Genomic DNA, 22,752 nt, shown 5'->3' with positions numbered 1-22,752 from the left:
TTTCTCTGGGGATGCAGGAAGAAGGAGGTGGTGGAAACAAACCCAGCTCTAAAATATGGGATGGGCTTCCCAGAACTCTGGAGTTGGGCAGCGGATCCCGACCCCGCATTCACATAGGCTGGGGTGCCGGGGCAGTCCAGTCCTTCCTGGGGTCTCCTGGGTGAGCTTTGGTTTGGGCCACTGTTAGTTATTATGGACACAATGTTAGTCATTATGTAGTGCTGTTTACCATTGGAGAAAAGCCACGGTAAGTGTTTATTAGGGGAAAGAGAACAGAGGGGATGTGCTTAGACCTGTAGAAGATCGTGCAGGGAGAGAGGAGGGAGGGGTCTGTGACCCGCTTTTTATGGATTTCGCCCGCACATGTGCATGTGGGCTTACATAGCTATGCCACGCATGCGCATAGGTTACACGATCATGCTGCACGTACCACTTTCCACCCTGGAGGCATGGGCCTGCCTCTCCCAATAGCTTGTTGGAGCTGCCCGGCGGATGTGCAGGGACTGGAGTCTACCTGCCTCAGCCCTGCAGGGGTGGCCTTCTGCAATCTGGCCTGTTGTTCCAACCCCCCTCCTACTCTCTGCACAAACCTTTTGGGGTGAACTGACATCCCACCCCCTTTTGTCTCATTTCTCTGAGACGACTTCGGCTTGTTCTTCAAGACTCGAGTCCAGTCACTTCCAGAGAGTGTCTCTTGGGCGACAGGGTTTCTTGGAGGCCGATGAGCTCTTAGACATTGGGGCACGTGTCTCCACCTCTGGGTCTAAGGGGCTGGCACTGTGTGCCGCAGTGGTGGACTTGCTGCTGTCCCAGCCCTGCCCGGGTCACCTGGGAAGCTTCCTCTGACTATAGCACCGCCCTTTCTTCACCACACCTGACACACAGGGCATGGCTGGTGCTCACTGTAGTCCCATGTCCTTAGGGCCCCTTCCCCCTGGAGGTCTCCTCTACCTGGAACCCAAGACACTGATGTTTCTTCCCTCCTGGGTGTATGAAATCAACCTGGCTTCTTGCTCAGACCCTAAGGTCAGGCTGTACTGCCCTGAAGGTACATCAAGCCTTGGCTTAGAACAGAAGATGGATACAAAACTGGGGCATAAGCAGGGTGGTGGTGGTGGTGGTGGTGGTGGTGGTGGCGGCGGCGGCCGCAGCCGCGCACACCTTTGATCCCAGCAGAGCCAGGCGGATCTCTGTGAGTTCAAGGCCATCCTGGTCTATAGAGGGAATTCCAGAACAGCCAAGCTACACAGAGAAGCCCTGTCTCGAGAAACAAACAAAACAAAACAAAAACTGGGCCAGATCCCCGCTCTCCTCTTTGGCCTGGTCTGACTCCCAGGCAGAGGTCCGATCCGGCAGCTCTTCAGTGGCAGGTGTGCAGATGTATTCCTAAGACTCTCAGCAGCTTTTTTCCTGTGTAGCTGTCCTAAGAGGCCTGTGAGATAAACACTCACACCTCCAGTTTGTATGGGTCCAGAAGAATTCCAAGAATTTGGCTCAAGTCTCCATGCTGGGAAGGATCCACAGAGAGGAAATAAGCCCAAACTGGAGGCCGTGCTGTTCATACATCGACACTCTTGTCTCAGGTCTGGCCCAGCTTGCTCTGGTCCCAAGGCTAGGGTGCACTGGCTGCCCTGAGGCAGGTTGGTGCCATTCCTGTCTTCTAGGTGAGGTCTCCCTTGCCAGGAAGCTGTAGGAAACTCAGGATGGTGTTTACCAGCTTCCAGGCTGTGCCTCTGACTGGCCACATGGGACTCTTTGCCTCATCATCCTGCTTCCGGGATGCTGGGAGGGGAGCGGTGGGTGCAGGGCACCCTTCCCTAAGCAGGAGAGCAGCAGCATGCCTGTGTACATCTGACTGCGTCCCACTTTCCATAGCAGCTATTTCTGAAGGTGGGAAAAACAACGGTGACTTGAAAGGCACAGAGGTTTGCGTAGGGGTGTGTGTGTGCTGTCACATAGATCTTAGGGTAAACAAACACACGTGCACCAACATGCGTGCCTGCCTACATACATGTGCCATGGGAGCCCCGGGGAAACCAGCTGCCTCAGCTAGTAACTGGGGCTGGGGGTGTGTGTGGTGTACTTTGTGGGTTGGGAACTGCAGGAAACAAGCCGAGAAGCACCTGCCATGCACATGGCTCCAAGTGCCATGCTTCCACACCAGAGGCTGGGATACCAAGCGTGGCTCTACTTCTGCCCTAGGAAAAGCTCCTTGACCTCTCCAAGCATCTGTTGCTTTCTGTGTCCTTCATTTTCTTAAAGAAAGACTGTCACGGGACTGAAATGAGCGGGACTGCTCATGTAGAGAGTTCTAGAAATGTCAGCTCCTTTTCCAAGATTGGGAGGTGCTCTTGCCACATAAGACCTCCCTTCTCTCTCCCCTCCTCCCTTCTCTCTTTCCTTCCTCTTGCTATGTAGGAGACTGTCCTTGAACTCAGGATCCCCTTCTTCCCTCTCTCAAGTGCTCAGAGTGCAGGTGTGCAACACAGTGACCACAGGACTTCTTAAGGAGCAATAGTCTTCTAGACAACAGACAAAGGTGGCCACATGTTCCCTCTCTACTGAGCTTAGCCAATCAATACTGGCTCCCAAGGTGGGGCGGAGAGCTGTGAGCTGGCAACGTAGCCACCAGCAAAGAATGTTCATTGTTGGGGAATATTATTTTAAGGTGTGTTACTTTTGTATGTTGCAGTTGTTTGATTCTGTGAAGCTGTGTTACTGTGCCTGTCTAAGACACATGATGGTCTAATAAAGAACTGAACAGCCAATAGGGAGGCAGGAGAAAGGATAGGTGGAGCTGGCAGGCAGAGAGAATAGATAGGAGGAGAAATCTGGGAGAAGAAGAAGGAGAGAGAGAGGAAGGAGGAGGACTTGAGGGGTCAGCCACCCAGCTACACAGCCTGACATGGAGTAAGAAGGAAAGAAAGGTATACAGGAATAGAGAGAGATAAAAGCCCTGAGGCCAAAGACAAACAGGATAATTTAAGTAGAGCTGGCAAGAAACAAGCCAAGCTAAGGCCAAGCATTTATAATTAGGAAAAAGCCTCTGCGTGTGTTTATTTGGGAGCTGGGTGGCAAGCTCCCTAAAAGAGCAAAAAACAAACAAACAAATAAACAAAAAAACAACAACAGTCAATGGGTGAGGCAACCCCAGGACGGTTCCCAGATGGAGAGGAAGGTGAGGCTGAGTAGGCAGCAAGGGTTCTTCAGAAGGGACCTCAGTGTGTCACTTGACCTTTAGATAAGACCTGAACCCCTGCCTTCCCTCTCCTCCTCCACCACCCTTGTTCTGAGTGCCAAGTCAGCATTCAACTGTGCCCAAGGCGTTAGAAGCCACCAAACCTACAAAGTCCCATGGCAGACAGCTCCTCTGCTGGCCTTATCTGTCTTCCTGGGCAGGAACGGCAGAATGTGCTATTCCTGGGCTAGGAACAGGGCTGGCTTTAAGAGGAAGAGAGAAGTAGCAGCTGAATCTGGAACCCCAAAGAGTGGCAAATCCTTAGAGGAGTCCCTTCTCTTGAGGCTGGGCACATAGCCCCTCCTGGGATGGAGCCTGGAGCTGCCCATGCATTTGCCATCACCATTTAAGGCTGTCACGGACCCACTCATTCAAGCTGATCAGCGAGTCCTACAGGAGCCGCAGAGAAAGCGAGTCGTCTTTTCTCTCTAATGTCCGGGTGACCAGGAGTTCATGAGCACACGCACATGTCTCCCAATTGGTCTGCAAGCTCCCTGTGTCCACAGAGAATGAAGTGAAACAGAATACTTGAGGGCGAATATGAATAATAAAACCCACAGAACACGGAACATTAAGTTTCATATCTCCACCAGCTCTGTGCGTGGGCAATGAAGGGATTCTTTACTTCCATTTTGTCAGGGGGACAACTAAGGTTCAGAAAGGTTATAACAGAAGTTACACAGCTTCTTTGTGGTGAGGGAAACCAACCCCCCCTTTTTTTTTTAACTATAACCAGCCCCAGCAGCCCAGTCAACAGGGATCAATGTTTGCTTGAAGGGAGCTGGGTGTTGGACTGGCTTCGAACACTTGCCTCAGTTGCAAGTTCTCTCAGAGATGGACTTGGGTTCTTAGCAAATATATCTTGTCCCCTGATGGGCCCCCTAGACCCCTTCCTTGGCTCCTGGCTAGACTGACCCCCTTGAGGAACATGCAGGAAGCACCCTGTTATTGTTTGAGCCTTAGTGGGCCTGGCACCACAGGGTCAAACAAAGCTCAGTGCTGCACACAGACCTGACCCTGCCATCTGACTGTGCCGTGGGTAGCCACCCGGGCTGCTGGCTCCCTCCAAAGGCACACCGTTAGCTTGGAAGGGCTTGCACTACAAATCCCAGTGGACCTATTGCTAGTTGGATTTGCTCCAGGAACCATCTTTGGACTTGGCAGAATGCATGGAATCGATCCTCCAATCCCTCTGCTAAAAAGACCCTTGGCAAATCTCTAAAGGAAGAGTTTTGGGGGACACTGTCATTCCAGCCTTTCTTCTCGGCCCCTGTCCCCTGCAGCACAGAGGTGGAGTCCACTGGTGCATGCAGACTCCTCTCTCTCACCTTCCTATCGCTCTCTGCTTCCTCCCTTAGTCCCTGCCCAACCTCTAAGAGCAGCCTTCCTCCAGCAGGAGGCAAGCAAGCAGGCAGCTACCGATTGCCTGGCCTTGGCTGCTTTGGTACCAGGTCCTTCTGAGCTGTGGAGAACAGGTGGGTGGCACAATTGTGTGTAGCATTGATAAACTCCAGCCTCCTCAGCAGCAGATAAGCACTGGGCAGGAGCTGCAGAGGGTGGAAGGCTGGCCTCCAGCTGTACACGTGGTCTCCAGTTCCCCTGGGAGGTGACTAGGTCCCTCACTCCTACCTCTCACTTAATCATACACAACCAGAGCTTCTGCATGGGAGACCCCGTGTTTATCTAGTCTTCCAGAGCCCGAATTCCATTCTTAACTTATGTGAAGGAGGGCTGGTGGTGCAGAAGGAACTGGGCTTTACCACGGAGTTTGAGCCCCCGGCTCTTCCATTCTCCATGTGACCTTGGGCAAAGTACCCAGCTTCCTTAAATGTTGCCGCCATGGAGCCTGGGATGTGATGACTCTGTTCCCTTCACTCCTTCCATTACTGTGGCTTCTCATTCCGTCTTTGTTCCTCACCTTTTGTAGTCATTGTCGTCGAGGTCTAAGATACTACACAGGCCTGTATACACCAAAGACACGGAACCCCAGGCTCCGTGAACTTGGGCTAATCCCGGGTCAGCCCCACTCAGATCCAGATGCAGCTATCCCAGCATTTAGAAGGTCTCTACATGCCCTTGCAGGTCCATACGCAACCCTACCTGGTGACCACTGCCTGACTCTAGCCTCACCGGCCAGTTTCATCTTGAAGCTTCTCCCCTCGCCCCTTTCCACCATAAGTTGAGAACAAGGTCATCGGAACTGGGTGATTATTCCTGGATCTCCTACTAATACTTCCAAGTGGTTCAGAGCCTCTCAGCATCCCTCTCAGCCAGCAAGGTGGGGCTCCTTTCTTGTTCTTACACCTAGAAATAATTCTATGCCTCGGGGTGCCAGCTCTGGCTACAATCCTCATGGCCTGGGCCTAGGTGTTCCGTGTCCCTTGAGACAGGAAGACTGCTCGGTGGTCTCTGCTCCTCATGTTTCTAGATTTTCTCATCCCAGAGTCCCGGGGCAGTAGACAAGGGGGTACGTGGGAGTGATCCTGCACTCTTAGCTTCCCTATGCCTCTCAGAGCCCCTCACATTCATCTCACCCCAAAGCCAGCCTCTCTGCTCACTAACCTGCTCCTCAGGTCCCGTCTTTGTCAGTTTCTGCATCCCTCAGTGCCGAAGACCGGAAATCACTATTTTGCATTGCACCTCTTCCCCTAGCAAATACACCTACTTATATCACCCTTAGGGTGGCCTCTTTGGTGCTCTCCTCTTAACATCAGAGGAGCCTCACATTCCCAGACCTGCTGCTCTGCCACACCCAACCTGCCACCGTCCCCAACACTATAGGTTCTCACCCTGACTAATGCTCTGTTCCTTCCAGCTCTCACTCTTCTTCAGCCTCCAAACCTATCCCAAACACCGCTTCAACTGGAGGGAGACGCGAGGTATCCCTGAGGACTGGTGTGCCGGGTTTCCCGTATGCCACCTACTTTGCCAACAATCCTGTAAAGGAAGTGCCTCTTAGATGAGAAACTTAGCTCAGAGAAGTTAAGGGACAAGACTGAGGTCCCACAGCTGGTCCATGGAGGGCCAGGAAGGACCGGATAGATCTCATTCACAGCCCTGGCTATTTCTGGGATTCTGGCGCCAGAGCTCAGCTGGTCTGTCGGGCAGCAGAGTGGGGAGGGTGCGAGTCCTTTGTTTCTCTCTCCATTCCTCTGGAGGTTCAGAGGTCAAGGTTCTGATAAAACTCCATGGGTGGAGAGGGAAGGGTCTTGTTGCCAGGCAGGACTCTCTCTGGTGTCCAGGCAGAGGGTGTGAGAGCTCCGAGCCTGGAAGGGAGCAGGTCTCGTTATTTCTTAATTAGAATGGAGGGTGCCAGTAGGTAGCACACAGTCATTTCTGTCTGACGGCACGGCACCCAAACAGGCTGCAGAGGAGCAGGGCCAGCAAGCCCAGGCCAAGAGTGGCTCAGGCGGAGCCCAACTCTTCCTGCTGCCAGGGCTTCTGCAAACCCACGAGGACCGCCTCTCTGACCAGAACCTTTCTCCTGAGCTCCTGGGGTGCCCTCGATCCCTCCATGAGATCCTGCCTGCTCTCCCTGCAGACTGCAAACTCTGCAGGGCTAGGAGCCTTGCTCAAATTCACAGTAGGAACTCAGAACATTATCTGGACAAGGCCCAGGCCAGGCCAGGCAGGGATGTCTGTCTGTCTAAAAGATCAGAAGCCACAGGTGCCCAGAGAAGAGGTCTTTGTGCGGATTCTTCCTTCTGCCTCTCTTCCTGCCCCCTGAAAGGAGACAACATCCTTCTGGAGTCTGTTTTTCCTGGTTCAGACTTTTCTGTGGCCATTTTGCCTTCCTGGTCACTGCTCCTGGGTGAAAGTCACTTTTTTTCTCATTCAAGTTTCTGTCTGGTTTAAGAGAATCTTACATTCACCTCCACTCTTCTGGGGCTTTCTCTGGATCCCTCTAGAAAATTCCGCAGACTCCACTAGCCTCTGCTCTGAGGCCAGTAGTTGAAACACTGGATTTGGAGGGGACTCAGTAGTTGAGGCGACGGAGAGGGATGCAGGCAGTTCTTTCCCATGCCCTTGCATAGTCGGGTCCTCAACCGGAAGTCCTGTTCTCCACTGTGCATCTAGGAAGTTCCTTCCTGCCTAAAGCCTCCATCATCCAGCACCACTGTGGAGTGCTCCTGCATGAGCACCCCCACCCCCACCCCGCTCCCTCCACTCTCTCTGAAGCCACAGCCTGCCATCCTGAGGGGTTCCTGTCTCCTCTCTGTGCACTGTTAGACAGGGTAGAAGGCCCCGAGGCCCCCGCTGACAGGGAAGCGTGGAGAGGAAGGATTCTGCCCTGCCTGTGAGGAGTTTTGGGTCGCCCTGGCACCTGGTTACAGGCAGAGGCAGGTGGGGTGGCCGAGTGAGTGTGGAGCAGGCTAGTTAAACACGGAGAAAGGCTAAACCCCTTCTAACGGAAAAGGAAAATGAAATCAGAATGAAAATTGATGAGGCGGGGAGAAAGGGAGACTCATTTCATCAGCAGGTTTACCAGATGAAGCCCGGAGATAACTCACACTGTGGAAGGAAGGAGGCCGGGGCTGGAGGGCGCAAGCCTTCCCCTCTGCCAGCTGTGGCAGGCAGGCTGGGAGATAAATGGCTGCAGCTGAGGCCCTCGGTGGGTGTTTTTCTTTCTCCCTTTCCCCTCACTGCAGTGAGGTAGCCTGCCGGTCCTCGACACCCTTCCGTGTTTGCCCTGGCTGGCCTCTCGCTCAGTCCCTCTTCTTCGGCTCTCCCTACCTCACTGGTCACCTAGCAGCTTAGATCTTTCTTGCTCCATAATCACCTGGACTGCCTACGGTCACAGGGAAGACGGGAGGGCAGGGCTTGGGGATTGGTGGTAGGTAGTACAGCCCAGGCCAGGGCTGGGAACAGGCTTTGGATCATGGCCTCATCCCTCCTCGGGCCTAGGGGGCCCTAGGCCAGGACGATCAGCAGCTCCAAGAAAGTTCTCAGAAATGCAGATTCTCGGGCCCACTCAGTCCTCCAGGATCAGAGAATGAGGGTGGGGCCTAGAAACCCAAGTTTGACCTGGATGACTTCGGAAGTCCAACTCTGTAAACCAAGGAATGATCCTTAGAAATCTCAAAGGCATTTACTCGTAATGTGCTTGATGTTGCTCTTCTGACAGGTTAGGATGGAGTCTTCCAGAAGCCCCTCACCTCCTTTGTCCCAGGCACAGAGAAACTTCCAAGGAGCATCAATGAAGGTCTGGTGGAATGTTGGGCACGGTACATTTGGTAATGGCGAGAGACACAATGTATAGGAACGACAGGCAAGGTTTCACAGCTTGAGAACAAAACACAGAGAAACTCTCTGTGGAATAATAAGTTGTTACAGAAGGGCCCTGGGGCTCAACCATGGGAACAGCGCAGTCCCACCACACATAGGAAGTTAGACAAGTATTCAGGGGAAATAAGCTAAAAATGAGTGTGGGGCTAGCTTTATATCAACGTGACACATATTATAGTCATTTAGGAAGAGGGAGTTACAGTTAAGAAAATGCCCCTACCAGATTGGCCATCTTGATTGATGATGGATGTGAGTGGGCACTGTGGGCAGTGCCACTCCTGGGCAGATGGTCCTGGATGCTACAAGAAAGCAGACCGAGCCATGAGTTGCAAGCCAGTAAGCGTCACTCTTCCATGGCCTCTGCATCAGTCCCTGCCTCCAGGTTCCTGCCTTGAGTTCCTGCCCTGATGTCCTTTGATGATAGACAGTGACTCGGAAGTGTAAGAGGCAATAAACCTTTACCTCCCCAAGTTGCTTATGGTTCTGGTGTTTTAACACAGCAACAGAAACCCTAAGACAATGAGTGAGCTTGGTAGGTAGGTACTTTAATAAATTTTGATTGTTTTAAAAATCTCCCTGGGGTGGGAGGTGGGGGACCAAGCTGGAAGCAGAGATGGTGGAAGACATTCAACCCGTACAGGAGGCACCGTGAGCAAAGGCCTGGGAGAAAACCGCAGGAAGTGAAGGCCAAGGAGTGTTTCCCTGCAGCCTGTGGGTAGAGTGGGAAAGAGGACTGCAGGCAAGAACCAACACATCTGGACATGATCCTGCAGGCCGAGTGCAGTCACAGTGGAGGTCCTTACAACTCCAGCCATCATTAGTAATAATCCACGGAACCAGACTCACCTTGCAATTGAAATTCTACCATTCCCACTCTCTTATGTGGCTGTGGTCTGAGTGCATGCCCCAGATTCTTGCGTTAGAAACCTGATCCCCACTGAGCATTGATGGCTCAAGTCCCAGCACTTGGGAGGCAGAGGCAGGTAAATCTCTGAGTTTGAGGTCAGCCTGGTCTACAGAGTGAGTTCTAAAATCAGCCAGGGCTACACAGAGAAACCCTGTCTTGAAAAACTGAAAGAAAAAGAAAAAAGAAACCCACTCCCCAATGGTGCAATGTTGGGAGGTGTTTAGGTCACAAGGGCTTCACCTTCCTGAATGGACACATGGTATTTGGAAAGTCATGAGAAGAGGGAGTTGGGTCTTTTTCTGTCAGTCTGCTTTTTTCCATGTGGAGATACTGTATTCCCCAGAGAACCCAGAGTTCAAAAAAACTATCTTGGAAGCAGACAGCAGGCCTCACTGGATGCTGATGCCTTGATCTCGGACTGCTTGGCTTCTAAAATTGTGGGAAACCAATTTCTAGTCTTTATAGGTGCCCAGTCTTTGATGGTATCTCGAAGCTGCCCAAGGAAGACCTGTTTGACAGTCACAGATGCCACTGCCCCTGTTTTTAATGGCAAGAGTATCAAGTGACTGGCTCAAGTTCACACAGCACAGTAACGGGCCAAGGCTAGAAGGCACAGTGTGCTTCCAGCCGGGTCCTGATTTTCCCTACGGGAGGGCAATACTAATGGTAGCCGCTGAAACAGTCTGATGGTGAGCCAGGCCTTGGACTAGGCAGGAGTGGCTGCCTGTGTGCTCATAATGCCACTGGGATGAGGGCGTGACGAGCCCCACTGCACTGTGAGAGGGTGAGTGCCTGGCCTGAGAGTATTCAGCTGTTAAAGCCAGGTCATTGCTGGCTGGTGCCAAAGCCTGTGCTTCACGACCTTCCAGTCCCACTGCCCAATTCTCCTCCATCCCAGAATGGAATGGGAGGGAGGGGGGTTCCAGTTGACTTCTTTTTGATCAATCTCCTTTGGATCTGGACCAAACCCAAGAAAAAGAGGCTGGTCTCTGGCCCGAGTTTATAGGCCTTCCTCAAGGACGAGCCTTTCTCTGCCTTGGCACAGCTTCTCCGCCACACCTGTGCAGCCTTTTCAAAGTCCAGAGTGCCAGGCGGGCTGACGGCTCTCGAGACCCTGAGCCCCGAGCCCGGTGGAAGGAAATGCTTCCATCTGTGATCAATACCAGGCATAATTCAGTGACTGCAGCAAGTACAAAGGAGTGGAGGTTAAATCAATATTTAGAAGCTTCAAAATTAAACTAATTAAGAGCAAGCCTTAATGATTTTTTACTGTCTGGGAATAAAAAAGACAAAAAGCCTGCCTATATTTCATGATTCCACTTTAGTTGCTGGTAATAATTTGGACGAGCAGAAATGGACGGTGCTCTGGCAGCCCTGCGCTATGCTGCAGAAGAAGGGCACCTTGTCTGAGGAGACAGAAAATGGGAGAAGCCGGAGCAGCAAGGATGCAAGGGGAACACAGTGCAAGGCCATGAGCCTGATGTCAGGGGTACTATGCACAGCACAGTGTCCCCCCCAAAAGATATATTGAACTCCCACTCTGGATATTTGTGAATGTACCCTTCTTAGAAAGTAGGGTCTTCAGAGATGTAATGAAGCAAAGATGAGGTCGTCAGGAAGACCCTAATCCAATATGACTGATGTCCCCGCAAGAGGAGGAAAATGCCACATGAGGCACATCCTCAGGGAAAAGGGACAGGATGCAGCTCCAAGCAAAGGAATGTGCCCTGCCCCTCTGCCCCCCCCCCCCCAATGATGGCTGTGAGTGGAAGCCAGCAGAGGCAAAGATGGATTCCTCTGGTCTTGAGGGAGGCTAGTTCTGCTAACGCCTTAAATGTGAACTTCTAGCCCACAGAACTTTCGGGACAATGTGTTTATATTGTTGAAGGAACGAGTTTGTAGTGCTTTGTTATGGTAGTCTTAGGATGATAATCCAGGGATTCTGGGTTCTCATTCCAACTCTGCTGCTTGCTAACCATGCCAATTAGGGTGAGATGTTCACCCTCCATTACCTCCTCTGAAAAACGGGGACAAGACTTCACTCTCTTTTAAAGATCTAAAACTCGAGGGTAAACATGCACCACATCTGCAGTGCTGGCTCAGTACTGGGAGGGAAGACCTGGCAGCCAGCCGTCAGATGAGCCTGGTCCTAGGCCCGTTCTACGGACCCAATCAGACCACAAGGGAGTGTTCACTGCGCCACTAGAGATGCTGTGAACATAAAAGGCGTTTTTATCGTCATTTTTAGTGGAGTTTTACTTACTGCAAGCTGATCTTTTCCAATCTGTAAAATGGAAAAGTTGGATGACATCATCTCAAAGATATTTTCATTATTATATATCTGTATATATGATGGTTCACACCTGTAATCTCAGCATCTTGGAGGCCAAGGTAGAAGAATTGCTGTGAGTTTGAGTTCAAGGTCCGCCTAGGCTACTTACTGAGACCCCTTCTTAAAAGAAAAACGTCGTGTGTCACTGTGGTGGTGCACACCTGTACTCACAGCACTTGGAAAGTGGAGGCAAGGGGATCATTTCAATGCCAGACACTACTACATAATGAATTTGAGGCTAGCCTGGGCTACATAAGACCCCATCGTAAACAAACAAACCAAAACCAAAACCCCAGCACGTCTGTGCAGTCCCATCTCATTCTCATTACATTTTCCCAGAAGTACAGTAAGATTGGTTCCGAGGGGTGCCGGTTTTGATTGACAAGATTTCTGGAGTGTTCTGAGGTCTTGTGAAGCTGTCTCTGCCCCCGTTGGCCAGGTTAAGGGAGGGGTCCCAGAGCAATTTCCTTTATCCTCCTTACAGCATGTGGAGTATGAAGGGGCCAGGGAAGCACACAAGCCAGAAATAAAATTCTGTTGTCAAGAGTCACCCGAAGCCCTGTGCACAGCTTAAGCAAATGTTCCTAAAGGCCCACTCCTCAGCCCTGGTGCTGTATCCCAAGTGCAATATAACAGGGCAGCTGCTCTGTGGGAGCCTCCTCTGGGGTCTGTGGGAGAGGGTCTTCAGGTGGTCTCGGGATTTCAGAGGAAGCTGTAGCTTGTAGCAGTGGGGGCGTCTCAAATGGGGTCCCAGGGAAGCAGCCTTCCTCCCATGTGACGGTCACCATTCTTCTCACAAGGGTATCACTAGAGTGAATGAGCCTCACTCTCACAGGGATGGGTGACAACAGCCACCGCCATCTCATCGCAATGCCGCCATCTGAGATTTACTGCCGTGCCCTCCCTACGGGGTCAGCCCTCTGTCTTGCCCTGTTAATACCGCCAGTGCCACGCCTGCCGTGTGCGTCGTTCCCGGCTCTGCTGGTCAGCGGCTCTGTCTGTCATCACCACCTATTTGAGTGACCTCCCCTGGCATCCTCATCGTCATCTGCTGCCACCATCCTGGGCTTCACAAGACCCTGATCACCATAGGAACACAGGCATGTCTCACAGTTGTGGTGTGTACAAACCCCAGAACAGACCCAGATTTTGCCACTGGCAAAGACACACGAGATGGTGAAATTCCAACAGCGAGAAGACATGGGGCACAGAAGTACACACACAGAGAAGTGTGCCCATGGGCATGTGGTGCTCACATGCACAGAGCTAGAGGAACAGGCATGGTATGGAAAGGGAGAGCAGGGGCAGGCCCAGATGCCAGGGGAGCTGTGCTTTCCACATTCTGGATAGGAAAAGGACCACCATTTACTCCCTGTTACGTGTTTTCAGCTCTTGCTATATCAGAGAATTATGAAGGAATCTTAACATGGTGTGGTGATGGGTAGCCATAATCCCCACATTTGGGAGGCTGAGGCAGTGAGAGGGATCTGTCTGTCTGTCTGTCTCTCTGAGAAAGCATCTCACTACATATCTCTGGCTGGCCTGAAACTCTCTATGTAGACCAAGCTGGCCTCAAACTCACAGAGATCCACCTGCCTCTGTCTCCTTAGTACTGGAATTAAAGGCGTGCACTACCACACCCAGCCAGGATCTCTTAAATTACACTGATACCTAAGGTCTGTCTACTCTAGCCCAGTTGTATCATCTCTGAGAGGAGAATCCAAGTACGGCATCCAAACAGAACTTTCTAGGATTTCTTTGTATGTAAATTTTGTAATAATAAAACAAACAAACAAAAAAAACCCCCACAACATTTAAACTCCAGCATTGTTGATATTGAACTCTCTAGGGAGAAGTGTACCAAGGTCTACATCTTAGTCTTAAATGTACCAAAAAGAAGATGGACAATGGACAGAACTGGGAGTTAATGGTGAAACCAGGTGGTGGGTATGGGAACATCACCGAGATTTCTCCAACCTCGCTGTCCGTGGGAAACTGTTCATAGTTTTCGTGGTGGAGGTGTGAGGGATCCCTGATTACTTTACTGCAAAGTTAGGGCTGGGAACCACACCTTCGAAAGAAAACAGATGTTTCTCACACCTCTCCACACAAGTGAAAGAGCAAGCCTGCTTTCTTATCCAGCCAGGCAGACTCTGAGCAGGGTTTTGAGGCTCTGCTCAGCGGGTACAGATGGGTCTGCCCAGGATATCAGGGAAGGTAGAGGGGCTGTGTGGGAGAAGCTGCTGTGACCCCCACAGGGCTGCTCTGTGGGCCAAAGCTGGGCTGGCACTCACCACAGTCGGAGTAGGAAGTAGTTCTGCTCTATGTAGACACCCCCAAACCTCCCAGTTCTAAAGCCCAACGCAGCATTCTCAGCAAGGATTTCAGCTCCCACTTAGGAAAGACAGCTTCCTAGCTGACTAATGCAATGTGTGGGGAATGGGCCTGGGGGTCCGGGGGTGGCATTTGGGGCATCGTGGTGAGGGGCTGGGAGGATGCCACGGGCACTGTGATGGTAGGAAGATCTGCTCATCTGCATGCTCCTCCACAGCCTGCCCTGAGCCTGCCCTGGTGCGAATGCCATAGCAACATCGTGCTCTTTAAACACAGGAGTTTGTGCTGCCATCGCAGAGCAGAATTAGGCAATTTAATTAAGGAGCTGGCAGCAGACAAACTTTGTGAGTTAAAGGCATTTTATTAAATCCCATTGTATTATGCAGCTTGCTTCCCGCAGGGGCTGTGGGACTGGGAGAAGACGGGAGAATTCATGGGGGGTTTCTTTCCCCTTCCTTGCTGCTTCTGGTCCTCCCTCTAGCTTTAAGACAGCATGACTGCATGTGTGGGGGGAGGGGCAGCTGTGACTGCTTGCCCTTCTAGCCTTGGGCCCATAGTTCGAACAAACGCCACTATTCAAGCTGTGGGTTTTTTTTTTGTTTTTGTTTTTTTTTTTTCAGGATGGGGTCCAATCCCAGCTTCAGTGTCAGCCATGCAGCTCTGGGTTAGACAGACTTTGGGGGCCCTAAGGCCTCACCTCATTGAGCCCCATTCCCTTGAAGCAGGAACCGCCAGCATTCCGGATTTTACAGATGAGGACATGGAGGTGTACAGAGGTGAAGGAAATAACTTTCCCAAAGCCTTGACAACTGCATGCCATAGAGAAGCCAACTCAGATTTGCCTGGTGGCCAACAGGGACACTGTGGAGGCCCATGTGACTCGTAGTTTGCACCAAGTGGAACAGGCCCCCTAGCTGGTAATCTCAGCATGTCTCTGGGAGGCCTTCCTGTGTTGGCAAGCACAAGGGCATGGCTCAGTCCCGGCCAGTTCTGGAGCCCATTGGCTCTTAGGTCCCCAGTGGGCTCCTGGTCATAGTGCCTCCTTGACCTCCCCAGGTGGTTAGACCTGTCTCACCTCAAGAGGAGCTAGAGCTCTGCTTCCTAGTGCCAGGGCCTGCTGCAAAGGGAAAGAATCGCCCTCATCCAAGCCTCCTGGACATGGCATCATGGACTTGGGCCACCCAGCCACCTCGCTCCACACTTGCATACCAGGGCAACCTCTCGGACTCTATTTCCTCAGTTTTAGAATGGGAGAAGTAACGTATGAAATGGATGCAGGAAAATTAGCCAACTTCTCTGCCAGGCACTTGCCAATCGCTGTCATTGTAAATCCTCGAAGTTCCGGTTGTATCATCTCCATCATGCAGAGAAGGAAACCGGGGATAAAAGAAGGTAAGCCTCTGGCCAAAGTCACTCAGCCAGTACGGGGCAAGAAGCAGGGCTGCCAATAATAGGTGACTGATTGCATATAGACACATCTGCAGCTGTGTGTGTGCACAGCTGCATACACATACATATGCGTGGGGCAGTTATGCTGATAACTTCTGTAACGAGAAGTCATGTACAGTGAGCTCACAGCCACATATTTTATTTCTTAGCTGGACTGGCCACTGTCTTAGCCTGCTTGGACACCATCACTAAGTACTATAAACTGGGTAGTTAATAAACAACAGAATTGATTTATCGCAACTCTGGAGCTGGAAGTCCAAGACGAAGGCATCGGCAGATAAGGTGGAGGCGGCCTCCTTCTGGTCCACAGGTGAACGCTGCCTTCTCAAGGTGCTTGCACGTGGTAGAGAGGCTCAGGCAATTCTGGAGTTTTAAACAAGCATGCACCCCACTTGTGTCCGAATGTCAACACTTGCAAATTAGGTTTCAGCAGTTGGACAGCGGACACAACTACCCAGGTTACTGCAGTGCCGGAAACCTTGGTGAAGCATTTCCTGGATGTGCCCTCTCTTCTTGCAGCGTGGTCAAGAGCTGCAGCCCTGCAGGTCTGGCTGCAAGGCCTCCCAGTATGGTTGGGAGGCCTCCTTTCCTCCCCCCTCCCTACCTCTGAGACCCTGGGGCTTCCACATGGTTGCTCCTTGGTCCTATGGCTTTGGACATCAAGTCACACCTTGAGCAGTCTCCATGTGAGTAGACAGGACAGAGAAGAGGAGAGCCAAGTGGCCGGATGGGAGGGTGCCCAGTCCCACAGCACCACACAGGTCCTCCCAGAAAACAGCGACATTTGGCAGTGAGAAATCTGCACTCACTGGGCAGTGGTGGCGCACAGCACACCCCCTCCCAGAGCTTCCCAGCTGCCTCTGCTCAAGTAGGGCTGCCAGTGTTCCTGCAGCCAGTGGGGATGACATCCTGCAGGGTTAGCCCCTGCAGGGGACAGCTGATGGCTTTCTCTGGTCTCAGCCAGGAGTCATTACCCATGGAATGCCTGGTTTAAACAAGTGATTAGGCGACTGTATTAGAAATGCCTGTGCTTCCCACCGGGGAAGGATGGGAACTTCCCAGACCACAGGACCAGCCACTCTCCTGCAGAAACTCTACTGGGGAGCCCTGCATCCTTCCTTAGAATGTATCCAGCCAATACCCAGAAGGGCTCTAAACAGGTTGTCAGCCACAGAGCCCACTTCTGCCCACACCTTGACAAACACAAAGAACCCTAAGCAGTTTAAATGATTTTAAAGCTCCCAGGGAGCCAGGGACTCGCGACACTGGCAGTAGTTTGCTGGTTCCTTCACCTCCAGGAACTTCAGGGCAGGAAGGAGTCAGAGGGGAGACGAAGATTGGAAGTTAGAAGATGGACTTCATGATCAACTTGCCCCACCTGAAAAGCTCCAGGTATCCAAACGCTCTGAGCCTGGGAGTCCATGGTGGGGATTTCAGGCCAGGGCAAGGCTGGGCAGAAACTGTAGGCGGCCTCGAGGATGTGTTTTGATGAGGTTCTCAGCAGCTGCTCTGCCCCCAAGGCTGCTCCCAGCTTGACTCAGGACGCTGGCAAGCCTCTTGCCATGGCCACAGCTCCCTCCTTCCCACCTTCCCCAGGGATGACTCTGTTTGAAGGCCAGGCTTCTCTCGGCGGCGGGAAGAGGGGCCTGAGAGAAGATGATGTGGCTGAGGGGTTTGCAGAGGCTTGTGTGCGGCAGAGCGCTGGCCTCTGGAACTCCCCAGGCAGTGATGGAATGCCTTCCTCATTGCCTCATTTTTCCCACCGTGACAGCTCCGTATCTACCTTTCCCTGTCACCATGCTGACAGCCTTTCATGATGAAAACAGCCCCGGTGTCATATAAATTCTTCCAGAATCCTAGGGGCTAGAAGGAGAGCAGGTTTGGGAAGCTGGGGAACCAAATGCTTTTCACCGCACAGTGGAAGAGAACAAAGCCTCGGGAACGTTAAAGACTTGGGTGCAGGTTCGACCCTGGCGTCTTTCTAGCTACTGACCTTGAACCAATTACTTAACCATTCCGAGCGTCCGTTTCTAGGTCATAAAATGAGAACAGTACCTCACAATGTTATCTTGAGCGTTAACTAGAATCATGACAGAGAACCTGGCATACAGCTGGTGTTTAACAAGTGAGTTCCTGTTCCCAGTGGGCATGGGCAGGGACATGGAATTACTATCCATTAGGTCTCAAACCCAGGACAGAAGGCTAGCTGAGGTGCCTATTAACATACTAAAGTGGACACTGTCTGCCAGCCTCTCTCTCAGCATCTGCCAGTACCTATTATAGAGACATCCTGGCTGGCATAACCCCCTGCCCCACCCTAAACTCTCCAGCCCAGAGACTGGGCTGGGACCCTTCCCCAAGCAGCTCTTCCGTATATAACCCAGCCATCTTGGCTACACTGATCTCTTGCTGCTTGGCCAGTGCTCTTGGTTCCCACTCTCCCGGCCTCTGGCCTCTTGGCTTCTGGCTCTCCTGTCTCCCCACCCCCGTCTGCTTACATGGACCCGTTTAGTCCGTCATGTTCACTCCGGACTCTACCAGATGCCTCTGCCTCTGGCTATGCTTTCCCTCGTGTCTACAATAAACCTTCTCCTCCACCCCTACCTAGGAGCGTCATGTCCTCCTCCTTTTATTTCTTCTTCTTGCATTTCCTTTTCATTCACTGTCGTACTGGTAGCACCAATGAGGTGTGATGGAAAGGGGGCTGTTTCGGGTGGCCACTTGGTTGCGTGGAAGTAGTGGTCAGAGCTCCTTTCCCTGTGCTTCTGACTGGAGTCTACCAATCCTCATGGCTTCTCCACCAAGCTGTCCCTGGAGCCACTCCCCGGCATCCCACAGCGGCCATCTGGGCTTCCCTTCTGTGTCTCTCATCTCGAGAGTTGCTAATCTCCTTGGTGACTAGGGCAGCTCCCCCCCCCCCCCCCCCCCCCCCCCCCCCCGCCTGCCACCACCTCCATCCCCTGTACTCGCATGATCTGGAACTTGCCTTCATGCTTCCAAGTCTTTGAATCTGTCCTTCTGGAATTTTCTTCTCTGCTCAGGGAATTTTTAGTTATTCAGCTCTCTCTTGTCATACTTTTGTTTTTGTTTTTTTTGAGACAGGGTTTCTCTGTGTAGCTTTGGAGCCTGCTGTGGGATGGTCTGTATGTCAAATATGTTGCTGATTGGTCAATAAATAAGGCACTGATTGGCCAGTGGCCAGGCAGGAAGTATAGGCGGGACTAACAGAGAGGAGAATTGAGAGAACAGGAAGGCAGAAGGAAGACAATGCCAGCCGCCGCCATGACAAGCAGCATGTGAAGATGCCAGTAAGCCATGAACCACGTGGCAAGGTATAGATTTATGGAAATGGATTAATTTAAGATATAAGAACAGTTAGCAAGAAGCCTGCTACGGCCATACAGTTTGTAAGCAATATAAGTCTCTGTGTTTACTTGGTTGGGTCTGAGCGGCTGTGGGACTGGCGGGTGAGAGAGATTTGTCCTGACTGTGGGCCAGGCAGGAAAACTCTAGCTAAAGCCTGTCCTGGAACTCACTCTGTAGCCCAGCCTGGCCTCAAACTCACGGAAATCCTCCTGCCTCTGTCTTCCGAGTGCTGGGATTAAAGGCACGCGCCATCACCGCCCAGCTCTTGCCATACTTTCTGCTGCCGTAGTGCTGGCCCAACCGTAGCAGGAGTTGGTGGCCTTGGCTGCCTCCCTAGGCTGAGTTCCTCAGGGCAGGGGCTGGGCACACAGTCAGTGTTCATCAGTTTGTGTTAGGTACAACAGATTATGCGGGTACCCATTGATGAAAGTTTCCTGTTAAGGGGGTAGTCCCTCTCCCACTTGGGTCTTACCAGAGCAGGCCTGGCCCTGTGTGTCGACAAGACAGGGGGCCAGGCCTGCTCAGTTGGGGGTGCAGCCATCTGGAGTCTGTACTTCTACTCCAAGCCAAGGCAAAGAGCCACCGTCAGCTCAGGTGCTGTCTCCCCCTCAGGCCTGCACAGCAAGAGGGAAGGGACAGGGTGGGGACGAGGAAGGGAACACAGGAGCAGGAGAACTCAGAGTCACATGGACCTCTGAGACTGACATCCTGCAGTTATTAGATAGATGAAGGAACCAAGGGAACTTCCTGGTCAAGAGCCATCTGAGAAGTTACACAGCGAAACCTGGAGCCAGACTGGTCCAGCCGTGAAGCAAGAACGCCTTTCTAAGATGCTTCCTTCTGCAGATGCTGCAACACAGTCCCCAGAGGAGTCAGGGAAAGGCTCACGCTGAAAAACTGTATCTATGTGGTTTGTGTTCCTGCTGCCGCTTCTTCATAGACCACAGACGGCAGGTATAATAAGTACATATGTATTGATGGGTTGGATAGATGGATAGATGGGTTTATGGGTGGGTGGATGGATGGATGGATGGGTAGGTGATATGATTGTTAATGTTGTTTGCCAACTTGACAGGATCTAGGATCACTGAAGAGACAAGCCTCTGAGCATTTCTATGATGGGTTATCTAGATTAGGTTAATTGATGTGGGAAGATTGATCCTAAATATGGGTAACACCATTTCATGGGCTGGGGTGCCAGACTTCATAAAAAGGAGAATGCTAATTGAACGTCAGCATGCCTTTCGCTCTGCTTCCTGACTCTGGACACAGCGTAAGCAGCTGCCTGAAGTTCTGTCACCATTGAGTTCCCCACTCTAGTGGACTGTATTTTCCAACTGTGAGCCAAAACAAACCCTTCCTCCCTTAGACTGTTTCTGTCCCAGTAACAAGAAAAGTTGTTTATGAAAGTGAGTGGATAGATGGATGGATGAGTGGATGTATGTATGGATCGGTGGGTGGAGAGATAGATGCATGGGTGGGTGGATGGATGTCTACATGGGTGGACAGATAGATTGGTGGGTGGGTGAGTGTGTAAATGGATGGTTGGATGGGTGAACGTAGGCATGTATATGTGTATGCCTGTATGTATGTGTGCTGGACAGTTTTATGTCAACTTGACACAAGCTAACGTCATCTGACAGGAGGGAATCTTAATTAAGAAAATGCCTCCATAAGACTGGGTTGTAGGCAGGCCTGTAGGACACGTTTTCTTAATTAGTGATTGATATGGGAGGGTCCAGCCCATTGCGGATGGTGCCACCCCTTGGCTGGTGGCCCTGGGTTCTGTAACAAAGCAGGCTGAGCAAGCCCTGAGGTGAAAACCAGTAAGTAGCACCCTTCTATGGCCTCTGCATCAGTTCCTGCATCCAGGTTCCTTCTCTGTTTATGTTTCTGTCCTGGTTTCCTCCAATGGTGGACTACAATGTGGAAGTGTAAGGCAAATAAACCCTTTCCTCCCCAATCTGCTTTTGGTCATGGTGTTTTATCACAGCAATAGAAACCCTAACAGTATGGATAAGACAGGGCTGATAGAAATATAGATGGGTGGGTGGGTAGTTAGATGGATAGATGGTGGATGAATAGATGGATGGATAGGCGAATATATGCACGTATACACATATGTCCATAGAATATTGTAGAATATTGGCTGATTTCATTGTAGATACTGGACAGCACGGCATGTGGGTCCCAACATCAGCTTCTAAGGCACCCTCTGCTAAGTGACACCACATGAGGCAGGGCGTGCCCTCTCGACTTACTGACAAGAAGCTCCAGAACGGCTCCTCTGATTTGGTGACAACCCGGACCAGTTAGTGACTTGCCATCCCACTGTGTGCGGTCACCTGTACTTCCTGGCCAAAGTCTGCCTGTCAAAGCATGGGAGGAGGAAGAAGTCCTCTGTAGGAGAGGTGCGGAGCATCTCAGATACAGGAAAGGCTGAGACCAAGCTGCTTGGACCCAACCAGCCCATTTCCCCAGGAACTTAATGCTGTTATTTGGATCAGAAGTACATGATCTGAAAATACTTGGTACTCACTTTTCTTGTTGGCATTTTTCCTTTTTATATGTCTATTACTGTTTTCTTTATTTTTTTTTAGCGAATGTTCCTTAAAAAAAAAAAAAAAAAACCAAACAAACCCTGTTGTTTCCATTGAGGCTGAGAGGAAAGAGGGATGGAGAGAGGGTGTGGTCCCAGAGGCTAAGGATGGAGAGAGGGTGTGGTCCCAGAGGCTAAGGATGGAGAGAGGGCGTGGTACCAGAGGCTAAGGATGGAGAGAGGGCGTGATACCAGAGGCTAAGGATGGAGAGCGACGAAGTGGGAGGAGCTGAGTGAAGAGAGGGGCTAGCCATTAGGAACTGGGTGGACCTCCTTTCTGCATAGATGAACTGTGGAACATCAGGACCCAGGCAGGCCACTCTGAGCTCCTGATTCACAGCCCAGCCCAGGGTCCCAGCAGCGCTTACATGATTCCTTTTCGGTTGTCAGGGCTACCAAGACAGTGGCCGGCCTGACTGCTGAAGCAGTGGGAGAGGAGGTGCTTAGAGCTGGCCTCTGCTGACCAGAAGACTCTGACTACAGGTAGCAAAGGGATGAAGGAGTGACACAGGCTAGAAAGGGCCAGAAGGGCCTCGGGAGCTGGGCCTGTGGGGTTAATCATGCATTTTCTGCCTTCAGGAGATTTAATGCCACATAGACTAAATAAAATACTACACAATTGCAAAAGAGGCATCCACGGTGTATCAGATACACCACACTGTCACCGTGTCTGTCTGCCACCCTCAGAGTGACAGATGGCTTATCAGAAGCCACTCTGACATTTCCAAATGTGATGTTTTGATACAAGGTGCCATTCAACAGGACGAAACCTCAGTAGAGCCAGAATGTAAATGAGGAACACTTGCCTCCTTTGTCTCATGACTTGAAGATGAGATACACTGACAAGGACAGCCAAGGCTGGAAAGAGGGCGTGGTCCCAGAGGCCAAGGATGGAGAGAGGGCGTGGTCCCAGAGACAGCAGGTAGACAGGTGAGTGGAAAGGGAAATGGATGTCAGTTGCCAAAGAGCCCAAAGAAGAATGGCAGAGGCCAGGACAATCTGAAGATCAGGGGAAGCCAGGCCAGGTGAGGTGGCTTAGGTTTTTGAAGTGGGTCACCTTGTGACTAAGAAGAAAGGAACAACATCAATAACAGTGGCCTGAATTGTCCAATGTGACAGCCTCACAAGTGGTTACCGAGCAGCTGTAATTGTGTATGTGGGGTCTAAATGGATCCTAGCTGTATCATAACTACATACCCAACATGGGTACTGAAATAGAACCCAGGTCTTCTTCAAGAGTA

General features: G+C 51.5%; 1 protein-coding gene across 1 annotated transcript in view; it reads right to left on the bottom strand.

Moving 5' to 3' along the window:
• Positions 1-22,752, bottom strand: part of Lrrn2 (leucine rich repeat neuronal 2) — a 60,663-nt gene that overhangs the window by 3,424 nt on the left and 34,487 nt on the right. The gene's annotated exons all lie outside the window — the stretch shown is intronic.

This window comes from Peromyscus californicus, unplaced genomic scaffold, assembly GCF_007827085.1.
Source record: "Peromyscus californicus insignis strain IS unplaced genomic scaffold, ASM782708v3 Scaffold_14__1_contigs__length_90479793_seg_2, whole genome shotgun sequence".
NCBI lineage: Eukaryota > Metazoa > Chordata > Mammalia > Rodentia > Cricetidae > Peromyscus > Peromyscus californicus.
The sequence above is the reverse complement of the archived record's forward strand: the minus strand, read 5'-3'. Positions and strand labels throughout refer to the sequence as shown.